The sequence below is a fragment of the Henckelia pumila genome, chromosome 4 (genome assembly GCF_033568475.1).
Source record: "Henckelia pumila isolate YLH828 chromosome 4, ASM3356847v2, whole genome shotgun sequence".
Classification (NCBI taxonomy): domain Eukaryota; kingdom Viridiplantae; phylum Streptophyta; class Magnoliopsida; order Lamiales; family Gesneriaceae; genus Henckelia; species Henckelia pumila.
The window spans coordinates 190,726,101-190,734,727 of record NC_133123.1 but is presented as its reverse complement, the minus strand read 5'-3'; the positions used below and the strand labels follow the sequence as shown (position 1 = coordinate 190,734,727).

At 35.6% G+C, this 8,627-nt stretch overlaps 1 long non-coding RNA gene across 4 annotated transcripts; it reads right to left on the bottom strand.

Annotated features, from left to right (window-relative positions):
* Positions 1-1,644: 1,644 nt before the first annotated feature.
* LOC140862579 (uncharacterized) lies at positions 1,645-5,991 on the bottom strand. Of its 4 annotated transcripts, XR_012143780.1 has the most exons (5): positions 5,837-5,991; positions 5,633-5,738; positions 2,653-2,706; positions 2,487-2,570; positions 1,645-2,061 (listed from the first exon to the last, which is right to left on the bottom strand). It is a non-coding gene; the product is annotated as an uncharacterized lncRNA (long non-coding RNA). The 4 variants fall into 4 exon arrangements; XR_012143779.1 differs by having other exon boundaries at positions 2,487-4,399; XR_012143778.1 differs by having other exon boundaries at positions 2,487-2,706.
* Positions 5,992-8,627: the final 2,636 nt, after the last annotated feature.

Below are 8,627 nucleotides of genomic sequence, written 5' to 3'. Positions count from 1 at the left end.
GGATCGAACAGATTGATACGCCCCATTGTAGAAGGTCTGAGTCTGCTGGCTTTGAGTAAGATTATGTTGAGGACACATCCTCAACATCTTTTTGAATCGAGTCCAAGCTGTATGTAGAGATTCAGATTCCTTCTGCCTGAATGATATGATGTCAGAAAACAGTTTCGCCATCTTCGTGGGAGGAAAATACTTGTTCAGAAAAGTCTGAACAAGTTGATCTCATGTAGTAATTGAACCAGTAGGCAAATCATCTAGTCACTCAACAGCTTCGCCTTGTAGAGATAATGGGAATAACTGTAGTCGCACTGCATCAGATGTTACCCCATTAACTTTGAACGTGTCGCAGATCGACAGAAAACGCTTCAGATGAGCGTAGGGGGTCCTCCACAGATGTACCCCAAATCTTGCTTGCAGTTGGATCAGCTGAATAGTAGAGGGTTTCAGCTCAAAATTGTTCGCCTCAACAACGGGGCGAACTATGCTAGATCCATAACCTTCAACTGGCGGCCTAATCAGATCCCAAACAGTATGGTTGTCCGCCATATTTTCTTCTGATTCAGATTCAAGTACTAGATTCAGATTTCTCTTTGCTTTCCGTATTCTTCTCAATGTGCGCTCGATTTCCAAATCAAGTAGCAAGAGTTCCTTGATTCGTCGAGTGCTATGCATAAACAAGCAGATAGTACCTGAAAATCATCAAGAAAAGAAGAAAATTTTAAAATTTAATAAAATAAATAATGTCTAATCTCAAGTGAAATAAAAATTCTGATATCAAATAGTCCCCGGCAACGGCGCCAAAAACTTGACCGCTAAAATCAGTATGATAAAAAATCAACTGGCAAGCGTACCAGGTCAAATTATAGATAGTGAATAAAATCAGATGTCGCCTTAAGCCTTCGCGTAAAAATCAAAAGACCAAAGTCTTCAAAAAGATCATAAAACTTCTATTTATAGGGTCCACGCCAATTAGAATCCTCCTTGACCTAGATATTCTCGAACATAACAAATTCCCAAACACGCGCGCGCGCCTGGGATGGATCTCGCGCGCGCGCAGTTCAATACAACAGTGGCTCGATCAACCTTTTGCGCGCGAGACAATAGCTCGCCCGCGCGCGGCCTTCATTCAAGTCTTTCTGGAATTTTATTCTACGCGCGCGCGAGGAAGAAGCTCGCCCGCACGCGCCTTGAATTTGATGTTTCTGGAACTTTATACGGCGCACGCGCGAGAAGGAATCGCGCGCGCGCGCGAGTCTTCCGCACAGTTGGTTCCTAAAAGCTCCATTATCCTACAAAATTCAACCAGGAGAGTAGAATACATGCACATAAAATAAAATACTAACAAAACACACGAAAATAAAATAAATGCATACAAAATAAATATAAAAATGACACAAAATAATGTATACACAACACACTTATCAACCTACAATGCGCGCTGCGAAAAGAGTTGGCACACTACGAGAATATTTTTCACAGCCTACAACGCACACCGCAGAAGGAGTTTAACAACATACTTTCGACACTGCAAAAATATTTTTGACATCGTACTTTGGCACGCTTCAAAATTAGTTTCACAGCCAACATATTGATCATTAATATCGTTCTATGATTCAAATGTAACAAAAAATTCAACCAAAAAAATGAAAAACTAAAGAAAGCAATTCATATTTCATTCATGAAAACAGAAAAATAAGATCTTTACAAAAATTAAGCCCAAGCTTAGCTCTAATTTATATAAAGTTAATAAAACTAACTTATTTGCTACCAACATAGAAGTCTTAACACAAAAAACAAGATACAAAATCCCTCAAAAACTAACTACACATTAAAATGTGTACAATCCACTCAAATCGATAGAATGTATATCAACCACACAAGACAATAAATTTTGATAGCCATGCTTCAGTACTTCCTACTGCATCCTCGAGAAAACGCATTTCGTCATTTGGTCGAATCAAGTCCACCTTCTCCACAAAAACCTTATCAACCTAAACTTTCCAATAAGATCCACCAAAACAACATGATGCACTTTTTCATTTGGATCTAATGCAATTCGACTTTCTGCAACAGTTAATCATCAACACACTAATGCAGCAGATTATAATATGATTAATAAATTTAGATGTTGAGTGGTCTACTACATTATTTTAATTATTAAAACTAAAAATGCAGGGAAGTAAAAAACAACATGCAACAAGTTTTTAGGAAAACAGTTAAATTACGTAAAAAAAATTCAATAAAATAAACCAGTTGGTCTCATGAGCAACGTAGGATGTAAATGCTTGCTAACAAATTTAGCAAAAATGCAAGTAGTTCAATTATTTAAATTTTTTCCTTACTTTTCACTTAAAAATAATTTGAATAATATCAAATCACTTCACAAAAATCAAGAGCAATTAATCAATAATCATAAACAAAATATTTCACCAATGATTAATCAAAAACAATAAAATCTACAAATAAAAGACAAAAAATAATTCACTCACCCAGAAAGTTCTTGATTCTTTTTTCCGAGAGCTTCGTGCCAAATTATAGTGTACTAATGAAAGAAGATGAATAAATAGAGCAAACTATTGAAGGTTAAAATTTTATAGCAACAAAGTTACATTTAGTAAATTGGGAAAAAGAGAGGGAAAATGAAAATATCTATACCTGAATGATTATTTAAATTATTTTTTGGGATTATTTTTCCTTATTCAAGATACTCTGAAATCAGAAATTAATAGCAACACATTAGTCATGTACTGACTAAAAAAACCCTTCATTCACATATTTAAATGCAAATAATAAAATTTCTCATATTGCATTGAAAGAACGAGATAGCCAAGGATTAAATACAAGGTAAAATTCACTTTGATTTTTTATTTCAGTAATAAACTCTGTGTGTATCAACGGCTGGAGCATGACCGATATAAAATAATGATCATGCAATTACTACTTGAGTCGATCGGAGCTAGGAACTAACATAAATGATCGATGGATCCCAAAATACCAAAAAACAGACTTGAATACATTATGGTATGTGAAATGCATTCAATGACAAAGGGACAAAGTCCCAAAACACAGACATGAAATGCAGACAGATGACCAAAAGAAACAGCTACGAGGAATAGAGAATATGTGAGGTCCCATTATTTAATCAAGATTAATTAGCATGCAATCTTCGTTAAGTGATAAACATCGAAAAAATGAATTAAAAATTTTCGTTTGGGCCTATAAAATTTCAACATGACCTCCCCGTAATTAGGGCATACCTGAATAATTCAAATACTCAAAATAACTCAACAATATTGTCAACAATATAACAAACATAAACGTGTGCCGACCAGGTAGCATAATATTATTTTTCGCTTTGAACTAACTTTAATATAATATTAAAGCGACTAACATTCATAAGTTTCATATATAAATTTCTAAGGTACCGAAATCATTTCTGCAACACAATACATCTGAAAATCCCTAATTAAACATGCTGGAATTTTCGAAAATCCCAAACCAAATCTGAAAACCCATTTATACTTCAAATCAATACAAATTCGTGCTGACAGCCTACTCTTTGACAATTCAAGGCTATAAAACTCGAAGCCAATTAAAGTCTAGCTATAACAATGTATTGAAATTTATTAATTTATTCCACTAATCAATATTTCCAATTCACGTCAACTTCATTAGTCAAACTCAACTAATTAATTCAAACCTTGAGTACTAAGTTAGTTATAATACTATCGTTATGGTATTTAGCTTGAATGGAAATGAATCTTGTATTTAAGTTGCAAAGCATAAGTCGTGTATTCCTTTTACTTAAATTAGATTCATAATTTCCATAGTTAAACCACTTCAGGTTTTATTTTTAATCTAATATTCATTGATCCACACCCGGGCATTTTAGTTCTCATTTTCTTCAATTCATCATAAACATAATGGCTTTGAATATTCATGCAAGTCACGTTTAATTCATTAGTTTTCTAATAATATTTACACAACTAGCAAATCAATTCATTCGATTATTCATCGCTGTTGAATCCATAGCTACTAAATTTCTACATGAAACATGAAAACACATAAAACTTAAAAGCTTGAAGCCACGGAATCACAAGTATTTGTAGCCGTAAATTCATATTGGATTCCTCATATATAGCTTTGATATAATTAAGCTGTTGTCTCAATTGGTTTTGTACAAAAAAGTAACACACAAACAATATGTTATCTAGTTAACTAACACTGAAGCACTGCATATGGTAATGATCAAGAGAAAGCCGGATCAAATTCTTCAGATGAAGTCACAAGGTTTTTACTTGACATCTTAATGTAAAATTTTCCAGCTTATTCTCCAAATTGCACGTGTAAAATGGGCTGAAGTGTTTCTTGCTAAAGCTTCCATGTTGCATATATCATATACCTATTAAGTTCATGTGTCACCGGTTAGCCAAAGGATTGGTGACTCACGTTTCTTTCCATTCCACTTTTTGCAAAATGTGCTACATCAATTAGTTTATTTTCCTTTTCCTTATTCGTTGCTTCAAATTTATATCTATATATATGCATATACACTTTCCTCCAACCATTGAATCTTTGATGACTATATAACGTTTATTTTCGGCCTATATATGCCTTGACAAAAGTTTGAGAGTTCCCAATTTTCAAGTTTAGGTGTTCACTCACATGATAATTATTGAACCATCTACAATATAAATTATAATTCTTCGCAATACGATTCCGGTCATTACAGAATATGTACAACTGTCGACACTCAGGACAAGAGAACAAAGAAGGGAAAATACCAGATTTCATCTGAGATCTATTAATGCAATTAAAACACACTTGCAATTACCCCACTTTAGTAATATAAATTAACTCCCAGTACGGATACAGATAAACAAAAAGAGAAAAAAAAGAGAAAGAAGGAAACTCTTTTCAATTAAATGGACAAATATTCTTGTCTTAACCAATATTTTGCTCATTCGACAGTTAGTTTGTCTGATATTTATCCATTATTTCAGTATAAAGTTCACATTTTGGGGAAATTAACAACTCGTTTCCCTGGCCTCAGATTGCAAAACTGATTATTTGGTGTTTCTGATTCCATGTTGATTACTGATTAAAAAAGATTGATGTATTTTACGGAAGTCAGAACAGCTCCTTACATGGATAATCTTGTTGCCATTTATAAGAATTTGGATGCTACTTTCAGTTCTACCTTGTTGTCAATGTTTTCTGCTTGTAAAAAAATGTTTTTACTGTAAATTTATGTGTCTCATTGCTTAAATTATTATCCGTATTGTTACTGAGTTTAACCATCACAGATAACATAACTCCAATTTCAGTATTGACTTCTGTAGGCTAAATGATTAAGGGACTCGGTGAAATTGCACCAGAAAATAATCATTCTGATACTTCATTGGAAGATGAGATTGATTTATCCAAAATAAAATTAAAACAATGGAATTTTCAAAAGATGATGGGTGTGATCAATATGAGAGGCGGTTTGAATGTGGATTGACATCGCCAGTGGGGGGAAAATGTGACAAACTGGTTCTTACAAAAGAGAGTAAAAATAGCTAGAAACCGACCACTCCATTTGTGTAGTCTAAAATCATATGATTTCGGTAAAAGGAAGAAAAAGATAGCTGACCTGTTTCTTCCTTGTGCTCTCTGCGGCTTCTCGATTTTCTGTTCTTCAATCGGTGAAGGGCTTCTCGATTTTCTGTTCTGAGGAAGAACAATCGGTGAAGGAGGGACTGCAGCAGCGATTAAGCATAAACATAGGTTACCGAAATTTAAAACAAAAATTAGGGAGAAAACAGAGGGTTTCGAAGGGGAAAAATTGGGGAAGAACCAGAAGCTACGTGCGAGACGATGAACGACCAATGACTTCTCGATTTCTTCTCCACCAGAAGTTATGTGCGAGAGAATTTCTTGTACTCGCGGCATGGAGAAGATGAGTGTGTTTATGAGATTAGGGATTAATTTGGCGCTTGTTTATGAATCCGAGAAAAATCCCAACAACGGCGAAGACAAGCTGTAGAAATTATATAACATTTCACTATTATTCACGGCGCATATATTGCACGCTGTTAATAAAATTTTTCGCCGTTTTATTTGTATGACGTTGAAACTATTATTTACAATGTACAATGATTGCATGCTGTTATTTTTATATAATATTATTATATTAACAGCACACACAAATGCGCGCGTTGTTAATGATAATATCAACGACGTGCTTTTAATGTACGCTGTTGATGTCGCGCTGCGAAAAGTTATATTTGTTGTAGTGTTAATACCAGCATGGTAAAACCTAGTGGCTGACCCCGCAATTCTGCCTTGGTCACCACCCAAATTCCAGATCTCTAGGAGAGATATCTTCAACTGCCCCATCGAATGGGGTGTCCAGACAATAGAAACTAATTGGACGTGAGCATAAACGCTCAGTACAATAGTACAGGTAAACATACGTATATGATGCATGCAATGAAATGAACAGGTATCATATCTGGGTATCGAATCACAATTTGCTTAGACTGGCGTCTAGGACATGAGCTGTAGCCTCGGGGAATCAAACCACAGAACCCAACCACTCACTCCTAACTGGGCGTGGACCTAGAATGTCCCTACTGAAACACTAGAGACGGAACAAGCCGTCGGTCGAGTGATTCTCAGTGCCCAAAACATTCTAACAAGGGCTGAGCACCCTATAATCATAGCTTATCTCGAAGGAGATACATGCTCATTATGAAATTCACATGCAGCATAATATTTCAAAGTGATAACATGCATCATGCCAAATAATATGCAACGCATAATCATGAAAACCCGCTGGCAATCTCAGTCAGTACTTACGTACCTTTCTAAAGAAGTTCCTAGAAGCCCTCATCTAGGTTCCAAGCCTACCATGCAACACTAAAATTCATAATAACCATGCATCATTTATCATGATCTAAAAACCTTAATTAAACTATAGCATACTCCCTATTTCTATAAGGAGCTAAAGTTATACCTTCGTCCGTCGTCAGTCCGCTGATGTGGAATGCCCCAAGGCTTGGGCACAACCCTGCTACTACTCCTGAACACCTTGCCAAAGCTCCGCTGCTTGGCCACTACTATGGACACTGTCCGTTATATAAAAATATACTAATACCTACTCCAACTCTTTATAAAAGAGTGCCAAAGCCCTTAAAATCGAGCCATTATGGGAGAGGAAAGGATTATGAGCGAATTGAAAGTGAACCTCTCGACCCATATTTATAGAGCACGATCGGACACTCCGAACCTTGGATCAAAGGCTTCGATCTGCACATGCATGCCACATTCCAATCGGCTCAGATCGGATGCTCCAAACTGCACTTCGGAGGCTCCGATCTCACGCATGCAGCTACGTGTTCAAGTTCTATTTCCATGTGCATGACATTACGATCGGACACTCCGATCACTCTTCGGACGCTCCGATCGTCCCGTAGCATCCGATCTTCTTTGCTGGCTCCGATCTCTTCGGAACATCTAATCCCAGTTCGGATCGTCCGAATGTACAGGTCCATATAAGCTCATTTCCCACTTTTTGGATGTTCTAGGTCCGATTTCTTGGGCCGTTTAATCATATAAAAATACTTTAATCATGTTTTATTAATCCTAACATGATTTAGATAAATTAATCTAGTAAAATGGAACCATGCTACTACATTATCCCCCTCTTAAGATAATTTCGTCCTCGAAATAAATTTAAAGTTTTGAAATGAACTTTTAATAGTAATTCTTTCTATTACATCTGAATCATTTTACAAGATACCGGTTTAATCAATATCTTTGGATATTCTGCTCACATATGACTCTACATAGGTCGAATTTGTATTCAGATGTACCTTAGATTGTTGCAAGATGTAAAACTTATCTGCCACAACCCATCACAATAATGATACATAAAAACCATCGTGGATGTTAAACTAGTATAACAACAAGGTTAGTATGTAACTATATCTCATTTATTGTCCAATATCCCAAATGGACCATAAACCTTAGAGATACCTTTATTACAGATCAACTATATCAACATCATGTTGCTCCAATTCTAGTTCTTTTACTTGTCGTTTTCTATAGCATTACAAATAACAGTGGAATACGACATGTCTCTTGTACAACTTTTCAAATGGTGTCATACCATTACTACCGTGATAACTCTTTGTTTTACGCGAGTTCAATCAAAGAAAATGATCTTACCAATCTGGATCAAAATCCATAATGCAAGCTCATAACATATTCTCAAAATATAGGTATTACGTTTTGACTTGTCATCAGTCTCCGAATGATAGGCTGTACTCACATTGAGAATAGTTCCTGAGACATGCTGAAAAACTTCCCCAAAATCTAGAAACACATCTGTAATCTCTAACACTGACAATGCTTACTGGTATGCTATGAAACCTCACAATCTCCTGAATGTGTAATTAATCACTACTGTCAAAAGTAAAGTTTTTATTATACGGAAAGAAATGCGCTGCCTTGGTGAGTCGATACATCACAACCATGTTAGTGTCATAATTGTAACGCCCCCATTTTATCTTAATTAAGCTTATTTGAGTTAATCAGAGATTATAGATTTCAAGAGCCGACTTGATTTTTATCAGGGTCTATTT